Source organism: Apium graveolens, chromosome 11 (genome assembly GCF_009905375.1).
Source record: "Apium graveolens cultivar Ventura chromosome 11, ASM990537v1, whole genome shotgun sequence".
Lineage (NCBI taxonomy): Eukaryota > Viridiplantae > Streptophyta > Magnoliopsida > Apiales > Apiaceae > Apium > Apium graveolens.
This window is the reverse complement of record NC_133657.1, coordinates 171,562,688-171,572,472: the sequence shown is the minus strand read 5'-3', so window position 1 is coordinate 171,572,472 and position 9,785 is coordinate 171,562,688. Positions and strand designations below refer to the sequence as shown.

The 9,785-nt window shown below is 39.1% G+C and overlaps 1 non-coding gene across 1 annotated transcript; it reads left to right on the top strand.

Moving 5' to 3' along the window:
• Positions 1–4,207: 4,207 nt before the first annotated feature.
• On the top strand, positions 4,208–4,314 carry LOC141699252 (small nucleolar RNA R71). Its single transcript, XR_012565727.1, has one exon. It is a non-coding gene; the product is annotated as a small nucleolar RNA R71 (small nucleolar RNA).
• The last annotated feature ends 5,471 nt before the right edge of the window (positions 4,315–9,785 follow it).

The following is a 9,785-nucleotide window of genomic DNA, read 5'->3' as shown; positions in this document are numbered from 1 at the left end:
GCCCAAACAGCTTCATCAAGCTTTAAAGACCAATCTTTTCTCGATGGACACACAACTTTCTCTAAAATGCGCTTGATCTCTCTGTTAGATACCTCAGCTGACCATTCGTCTGAGAATGATAAGTCGTAGCAATGCGATGATTCACATTATACCTTTGCATCATAGAAGTGAACTTGCGGTTGCAGAAATGCGACCCCTCATCACCGATTATGACTCTTGGAGTTCCAAATCTTGTGAATATCTGCTTGTGAAGAAAATTAAGCACTACCTTTGCATCGTTCATTGGAAACGCTTTAACTTCAACCCATTTCGAGACATAATCAACCACCAACAAGATATACTAATTGTTACAAGATGAGAAAAAATAGCCCCATAAAGTAAATTCCCCAAACATCGAAGAATTCAACCTCGAGAAGCACATTAAGAGGCATGTCATCCTTCTTGGACATATTACCCACACGTTGACATTAATCACATTTCAAAATAAACTGATGAGCATCTTTAAACAAAGTCTTCCAAAAGAAACCTGCTTGAAGAATACGAGATGCCATCTTTTCTCCGCCATGATGTCCTCCATAAGCTGTTGAGTGGCAATCTCACAAGATCCACCCCCCGTTTCGCTGTAAGGAATATATCTCCTGATGATTTGGTCAGCTCCTTGTCGAAAAAGAAATGGCTCATACCACATATACCACTTCACTTCATGCAGAAACTTCTTCCTTTGAGCGGAAGTCAACTCTTGAGGCATAACGTTACTCACAAGGTAGTTCACAATATCGGCGAACCACAGTTCTTCTGCTTGCACTCCAAATAATTGCTCATCGGGAAAAGATTCATTAATCAACGAATTATCTTGTGAAGTAGCAATTGGATCCTCTAAACGCGAGAGATGATCGGCGACTTGATTTTCAGTCCCTTTTCTGTCCTTGATCTCTAATTCAAACTCCTGAAGTAAAAGAACCCATCGAATCAATCTAGGCTTCAAGTCCTTCTTCGACACAAGATATCAAATGGCAGCATGATCAGTGAAAACTGTCACCTTCATCCCAAGTAGATAAGATCGAAATTTCTCAAAACTATAGACAATAGCCAAAAGTTCTTTCTCAGTAGTGGTGTAGTTCAGTTGAGCACCATTAAGAGTCTTACTAGCATAGTAGACTACATGAAATATGTTGTTCTTCCTTTGCCCAAGAACTGCTCCAACTGCATAGTCACTTGCATCGCACATAATTTTTAATGGTTCAGACCAATCAGGTGCAGTTATGACAGGTGCCGTAATCAAACTATTCTTCAGTGTCTCAAAAGCATCAAAACAATCATCATCAAACTTGAAAGGAACATCTTTGTCTAGCAAATTGCACAATGGCTTCGAAATATTAGAGAAGTCCTTGATGAAACGCCTATAGAAACCCGCATGACCAAGAAAACTACGAATTCCTTTTACAGAAATTGTGGGAGGAAGATTTTTGATAACCCCCACCTTGACTTTGTCCACCTCAAGACCTTTACTAGAAACCTTGTGACCAAGAATGATGCCTTGGCGCACCATAAAATGACATTTCTCCCTATTGAGAACCAAATTGGTTTCAACGCACCTTTTCAACACTAACCCAAGATTGCAAGCATTCGTCAGAAGAAGTTCCAAAGACTGAGAAATCATCCATGAAGACTTTTACATTATTTCCAATCATATCAGAGAAGATAGCCATCATGCATCTCTGAAAAGTGGTTGGCGCTTCACATAGCCCAAAAGAAACCCTTCAGAAAGCAAAAGTACCAAAAGGACATGTGAAAGTAGTCTTCTCTTTATCTTCTGGAGTGATACAAATTTGATTATATCCTGAATAGCTTCCGAAAGACAATAGTAATCATGCCCAGCCAATCTATCAAGCATCTAATCAATGAAAGGAAGAGGAAAGTGATCCTTCCTTGTGGCCTTCTTCAACTTTCTATAATCCATGCAAACTCTCCACCCTGTGACTGTTCGTGTAGGAATAAGCTCATTCTTCTCATTTGCTACCATAGTGATACCACATTTCTTTGGCATACACTGAATTGGGCTCACCCATGAACTGTCAGAAATAGGATAGATGATCCCTGCATCTAGCCACTTGAGGATTTCCTTCTTCACAACCTCTTTCATGATCGGATTTAGCCTTCTCTGTTGCTCAATAGTAGGCTTGCTTCCTTCCTCTAGCAGAATTTTATGCATGCAATATGAAGGGCTGATTCCCTTGATATCTGCTATAGTCGAACCAATTGCCGATTTAAATTTTCTAAGAATTCTCAAAAGCTTCTCCTCGTCGCTACCTGAAAGGTCAGATGTAATAATAACACGCAAAGTAGATGCATCACCTAAAAATGCTTACCTCAAATTTCAAGTAAAGGCTTAAGCTCAAGAGTAGGAGCTTCCTCAATAGATGGCTTGAGGCGCTTCGGAGAACTTTTCAACTCCTCCAATCCAAGAGATTCAAAAGGCATATCCATCTTTCGCTTCAAGGGATAAGCATTCAAATATTGCAAGTGCTCATCATCTTCACTATCGGAATTCCCCAACAAGGATTTCTCTAAGGCATCGGACCTTAGCAATAGACTGAGTTCAGAATTAACCACAGAATCAACCATCTCCACCTTAAAATACTCCTCATTTTCCGTAGGGAATTTCATGGTATTGAACACATTAAAAGTTACATCATGATCCATCACTCGCATGGTAAGCTCACCTTTCTGCACATCTACCTGTAGCCAAGAAAGGTCTTCCCAAGATTATGGGAATCTTCTTATCCTCCTCGAAATCAAGAATTACAAAATCAGCAGGGAAGATGAGTTTATCCACCTTGACCAAGAAATCCTCCACAATACCTCGCGGATATGTAATAGAATGGTCGGCCAACTGCAAATTTATATAAGTAGGCTTTGGATCAGGCAAGTCCAACTTTTTGAAGATTGACATCAGATTGATGCTAGCTCCCAAGTCACATAGACACTTGTCAAATGACACCTTTCCAATGGTGCAAGAAATAGTGAAGCTTCCAGGATCTTTAAGTTTCAGAGATAATTTATGTTGCAGCATAACAATGTATTCCTCCGTGAGAGCAACGGTCTCTAAGTCATCAAGCTTCACCTTCCTAGAGAGAATACCTTTCATGAATTTCGCGTAACTAGGTATTTGTTCAAGAGCTTCAGTGAAAGGTATGTTGATGTGAAGTTTCTTGAACACCTCCAGAAACTTCACAAACTGCTTGTCGAGCTTTTTCTTCTACAGCCTCTTAGGAAAAGGAGGTGGAGGATAGATCTGTTTCTCCCCTATATTACCCTCAGGAGGAGTGTGCTCAATAGTAGTCTTCCCTGGTTCCACTTTGGCTTCCTTCTGCACTTCTTCTTCTTCAGCCTCCACTTCAGAATTTGGAATCTTAGCTTTTTCAGGATTCACAACCTTACCAGACCTCAATGTGATTTCTTTAACATGATCCTTAGCTTCCTTCTTGCCTGGCACTTCAGTATCGCTCGGAAGCGTTCCAGGTTGACGATTCAGTAATGCATTAGCAATTCGCCCAATCTGATTCTCCAAGGTCTTGATGGAAACAGCTTGGCTCTTGCACATGAGCCTCAACTCCTCCCGTTCAGATTTTTCATTAGCTTGAGGTAACTGCTGAAGTTGAATTTGTTGCCTCGGGGCATATTGCGGTTGTTGAAAACCAGGAAGGTTAGACTGCTCTGCTGTGTATGGCTTATAAGATTGTTGCACCGTATTCTGATTGTTGCTCCAGCTGAAGTTAGGATGATTGTGGTTATTTGGATGATAAGTGGTAGGAGCTTGTTGCTGTGATCTCTGAAAGTTGCTCACAAATTGAGATAATTCGCTAGAAATAGCACACTGCTCAGTTTCATGTGCCCCGCATAAAGCTCACAAACACTAGTGATTTGATTAACTACATAATTAGCCAAAGAGTCCACTTTAATCGTCAAAGCGTGAAGTTGAGCAGCTATAGCAGTAGCTGTATCCACTTCCAGAATTCCTGCTACTTTGCCTTGTAACATTCTTTGCGTAGGATTCTGGTATTCATTAGCTGCCATTAGCTCAATTAACTCATAAGCTTCATTATAGCTTTTAGCCCATAAGGCTCCACCAGATGCTACATCGAGCATAGGTCTAGATTGTGCGCCTAAACCATTGTAGAAACAGTTTATAATTATCCAATCAGGCATGCCATGGTGTGGGCACTTCCTTAACATCTCCTTGTATTGATCCCAAGCCTCACACGGAGATTCACCAGTTAGTTGTGCAAACTGAGTAAGAGCATTTCTGATTGCAGCCGTCTTCGCCATAGGAAAGAATTTAGTGAGAAACTTTTGAGCAAGATCCTCCCATCTGGTGATAGACCCTGGTGGTAGAGAATGTAACAAGCATTTCACTTTATCCCTCAAAGAGAATGCGAATAGTCGCTGCTTGATAGCATCTTCAATCACATCCTTGAACTTGAAAGTGTCACAGATCTTGATGAAATTCCTGATGTGCATATTGGGGTCTTTAGTAGGAGAACCCCCAAACTGAACTGAGTTATGTATCAACTGAATCATGCTCGACTTGATCTCAAAAGTGTTAGCCGCGAGGGCTGGTCTGATGATGCTTGACTGAATATCATTGACCTTAGGCTGAGAATAGTCCATCAAAGCCTTAGGATTATCCGCTTGATCTCCCATCTCTAATAAAGCTGGTTCTTTAATTTTCTCTTCTTCTTCTTCTTCTTCTTCTTCTTCTTCTTCTTCTTTTTCTTCTTCTTCTACTTTCTCTTCATCCTCAAAATCCTTCCTTCGCTCCACTACAACTTCTTCCTCGTCTTTATCCAAAATTCTCCTACAAGCTCGCGAACGCGTATGCATACATGATTGCTAGGGTACCTGAAACACGACAAGAAAAATAGTAGGTAAGTAACAATGTCTGAGTCAATGAACTTTAATGATCACTGATGACAAACACATAAATTAAAAGTTAACACTGCAGTCCCTGACAGCGGCGCCAAAAACTTGTTAGGGCTAAACACACGCTAATATTCACGGAAGTATAAGCGATCGCAAGTAATATAGTATTATTTCTAGTTCGTTCCCACATGGACTGATTTAAATTATATTTGTGATTTATGCACTTATGCACCAATGATATGGTTATTATTCAATGTTAAGACGATAACAATTTGAGGTTTTGATTATAACTATGATTAAACTAACAATTATAGCTAAGAGAGTAAAGAGAGTTGGATATTATATGACACAAATATGGAATTCTAACTTCATTAAATACTTCATTCAATAGCCTTATTGATCTTAACCTTAGCATACAATGGTGATGATTCTAATCAGATAACACGACACTCCTAAACGCCAACTTTTGTTACACGAATAACATACTACCAGACATCCATAAAAGAGATAGAAGCTGAATAGACACCAATTATATTGAGACCCTATATGTCTATAGAATTTGATAACATAATGGCTTAATGTACAAGTTATCTATCATGATAACATAGGGAAAGTAAGATGGTAAAATTACCTACGAATCATGCATAACAATAACACATGAACCTATTCTAGCATGGCAAGTTCTAAATCCTAAAATTTATTGTCGCTTCATTAAAGATTAACACGCTATCTTATAAGTTCGCGACGCTCATAAGACGAATAAGCACGACCAATACTAGGTTATCATACAATCACCACACAGTAAGGCATCAAAAAAATTTAACTAAAGAAATCCATAAGTAAATCCGCTAGAACCCCACGATAATGACTAGCCGATAATCAGACTCATCATCAACGTGGGTTCCGATGAAAGCATGGTATAATAAATATAGTCTTTATATTGAATAAATAATAAACCAAGTACGAAACAAGAGTATATGTTCAAGAATAAGAAAACTAGCATCCAAAGTTACAACTTAGAACAAAGAATCACGAGTAAAAACAAGATCTTCTTTGCCTTCATTGAATCGTGCTAAAACGGTCTTCTTACGCCTTCTCCTTGTGCTCTGGTACGTCTCCTCATGAAAAACATCCTTTATTTATGTTTATATAGCAGCCCACGCAAAGTAGAAGTCCTCCAATAAGAAGCCAAGTAGAATCAGGATTCAAATATCCCGACCCGACAAGGCTGCGCGCCGGATCAGCGCGGGCGCGCCGGATCAGCGCGGGCGCGCCGCGTCTCTGAAGTTTGGGCGCGGGCGCGCACTTGATCAGCGCGGGCACGCTGTGCTCTTGGAGAAAATTCTAATTTCTTTCTTTTCTTGCTGCAACGTGTTGGTTTCCCGAGCTTTATTTCTTGGACATCATTCTAACACCATATTAGCACAAAAATGATGCTAATTCACCTCAATTCGGGATTAATGCCTGAAATGCAAAAACACTAGAAAACACATTATAACACCAACAACTTGAGTACAAAAGCATCAATTTAAAGCTTAATGGAGCGTAATAAAGGGTCATAAATGCCACTCAACATACCCCCAAACTTGAATGGATGTTTGTCCTCAAGCATAAACAGACTCAAAGAACAAGAAATAAAAATGCATGAATGCAACGATCCCAATAGAATAACTAAACCAACCAACAAGCAATATCTCAACCAATGCAGTTATTCACATAAAGATCAATCAAACCATACAAATCAACTTACAAACCAGAGACGTGCATGTGTTCAAATGCTTACAAATTTACTATCGCAACTAGATCAATAATCATGACTCATTACTCAACAAAGAGATTGAGAAAAAAAGCGAATATGACGAGTACTTGTACTTATTGGAATAATAAGATTAAAGTGAGTTGCTTGAACGAATAATAAGTATCGCATATGTACAAGTAGCAAGAAATACGAACGGGATCTAACGAAATGAAATTGTTTATAATAATAGATTTTTGAGCGGACGCTAGAGTACCCTCCACTTCAAAGTACCCAGGCAAGTTTACGAACCTGACTCCATATACTGTTGTGTTGTGAAAAGTTGTTTTACTGTCTTTCGTACAAATATTTTGAGTATTTACGCATCAATAACGATTGTGTTACGATGTAAATATGGTAGAATACTTTGGCGCTACCATAAGCGGGATGTATAAATCATAAGACCGAGAGTTGGTCGGAGATATAAAACCAAAACCCGAGAAATATCTGGTGATGTTTTGGACGATCAAAATTCCGTACTTATTTTATTCCAAGGGACTCGATGTTCACTTGTGAAGTATTAAATACCTCGAATTTATTTAAAACGATTCCAAAGATCGTATTCGCTCAACTATATTTAATTAGCCGAACAATAAATATTATTTCAGTTATTCATTTAATATAGGAGAAATATTCTCCCACGATTATTTATTTCAAACTTGATTAATTATATTATTAAAGATTACTAAAATTTTTAAACATAAATTAGTTGAGGAATATTATTTCAAAAATTCTTTTAAATTATAATTATTCGAGGTTTAGTTATTTAAATTATTATTTAATTATAAAATATTTATTAAATGATTTAATATGATTTAAAATTCATAATATATATTTTAAAATATTTTCTGAAGATTCAGAAAATCATTCTAACTATTTCGGATCATCGAAAATATTATCTTGACGTATTGTTTTTATATTTTGACTATAGTTTCAAAAAGAAACTCCCCCTTAAATATTTATCAGTTGACAACAGTCAACTCACATTATCTTAGTGCTTCCTCCGAAATTTCCGGAAGTACATATATAGATAAAAACGAGATGAGTTGTGCCTATCAACAAGCAAAACGCTTAGAGGACTTTGACGTGGTTCGAGTTCTTGAAATATGATAGGATGTTTTAAAGGAAAAGGGAAGGGTAGAGATCCAGTACTTCGTATGCAGGGAAGACTGCCAGTACCATGAGAGACGGTACCATGTGTACCTAAGGACCTGCGAAGTGTGTGTATACCCAAAATGGGACAAATAGCCCGTATGTGGCCAGGGTGATAGCAAGGTGTTTGGAAGTCATCCTCCTACTTGTAGAAAAGGTTACTAATTTCTGTCTTACGACTGATCATCGTAAGCGGTGGCTCCAGTGAATGTCCTATATTCTTCCAATTGGAATTGTGATGCAATACCGTAACCCGAGCCTAGGTGTTGGGTTTATCATTAAGGTATTTGCAGGCTAATAAGTCAACTAAAGAATTATTCTGATAGAAGGTGTGTATCACCGAGAAGAACTATTTCTAAATAAACATATTTATTGTATATGGAATCAGTCATAAATTTCTCATATAGTCTTTTCATAATGTACATTATTATGCTGGGCATAATAACTCACACTTTTTTTCTTAAATTGACACAACACAATAGTGAATCGATGCCTATCATGAAACCCATGACCAGGAAATGGGTAGGAAACGTCTAGCTATTCCGTAGGATTTTTAGTGCGGTACCCCAGGTGGATTGAATAAGCTGGATTGGTTTTCAGTTGTTTTTAGTCTGGCTTATTTATAAGTATGACTTATGTAAGATAATAACTAAGAAACATATATTTGGCCATCGGTCTAACCTTACAGAAGGGTTACACCTGTGATAAGACTTAATCACTTTTGGGATTGTAATAGTTATCACTTTGTGGATTGATACACTCTAGTAACGCATTGTTCGTTTCCAAGACAATAACCTGTAAGTGTGCGTGTGTGGATAAGTGTGTGGTCATAAAGGTGTGACTATTTATATATATTGTTGTACGAGATAAGTGTTATACAAGATTCAAGATGACGTTACATCCTAGATACCTGACCCCGTATATTGGGGCGCCACAGAAATGGTATCAGAACCTTAGATTATCAAATCTTGGAAATGATAGGAAATAAAATACGTAGACATAAGAATAATAATAATCAATTATAATTCATATCGAGTTCATTGTCAGACTACATAGGTAGTTTTGACAGTTTTACCCTCAAGGAAATTATAACTCTAAGATAGTAACACCTTGGCTATTATATTAGGTACCAGTGGAGCCTATGGGGGAGGTTGAACCTGTTGAGGACGTTATGGCCCCTGAGCACGTACCTACTCTCGAGCTGGAGGACCCACCTGTTGATGACTCAGATGATGACCCTACCGAGGATCCCCTAGAGGAGGAGACTGACTTCCCTACCCCTATAGCTGATGATGTTGAGATGCCCCAGGACGGTGGCATAGACTGCATCGACATGGAGATGTACCCTCTTCCGACCATTCACCCTCCCACACCTCACCCCGGGATAATGAGCCCATTGCCCAATACTAATTAAGGACGAAGATGACGAGATGGAGGCGCAGATCTCCGAGATTCATGACATATCCTCCAGTGACCCAGACTCACCTCTACCACCCCCAGCAACCATACATGTAGCCGTGTACGACTGGATAGTGGCTCAGCTTAATACTGAGATTACTGCGGCATCTACCCGTATTGGGGAGTTACGACAGGCGCTAACCGCCGAGAGAGCCATCAGGCTAGGCTACCCAAGGGACTTCAGAGCTGCTTCCCTGGCTATAGCTCGTTGGGAGATTGATGGGATTGAGCTCCGTACTCGAGTGCAGAGGAGGATGATGACAAAGGGAGGATGCATCCCGATGGTTGATGCTGAGCTGATGCTAGCAGGTGCGATGAGGAGGGTTTGAGACTTCACGCACAATGACATTGACTAAGAGGCCAGTGACTACATATGGATCTTGTAAAGGGCTGGGTGACTTGTCACCAATTTTGTTAGGATAGATAGTAGTAGATAGAATTCCTAGCCCTTCAAGGT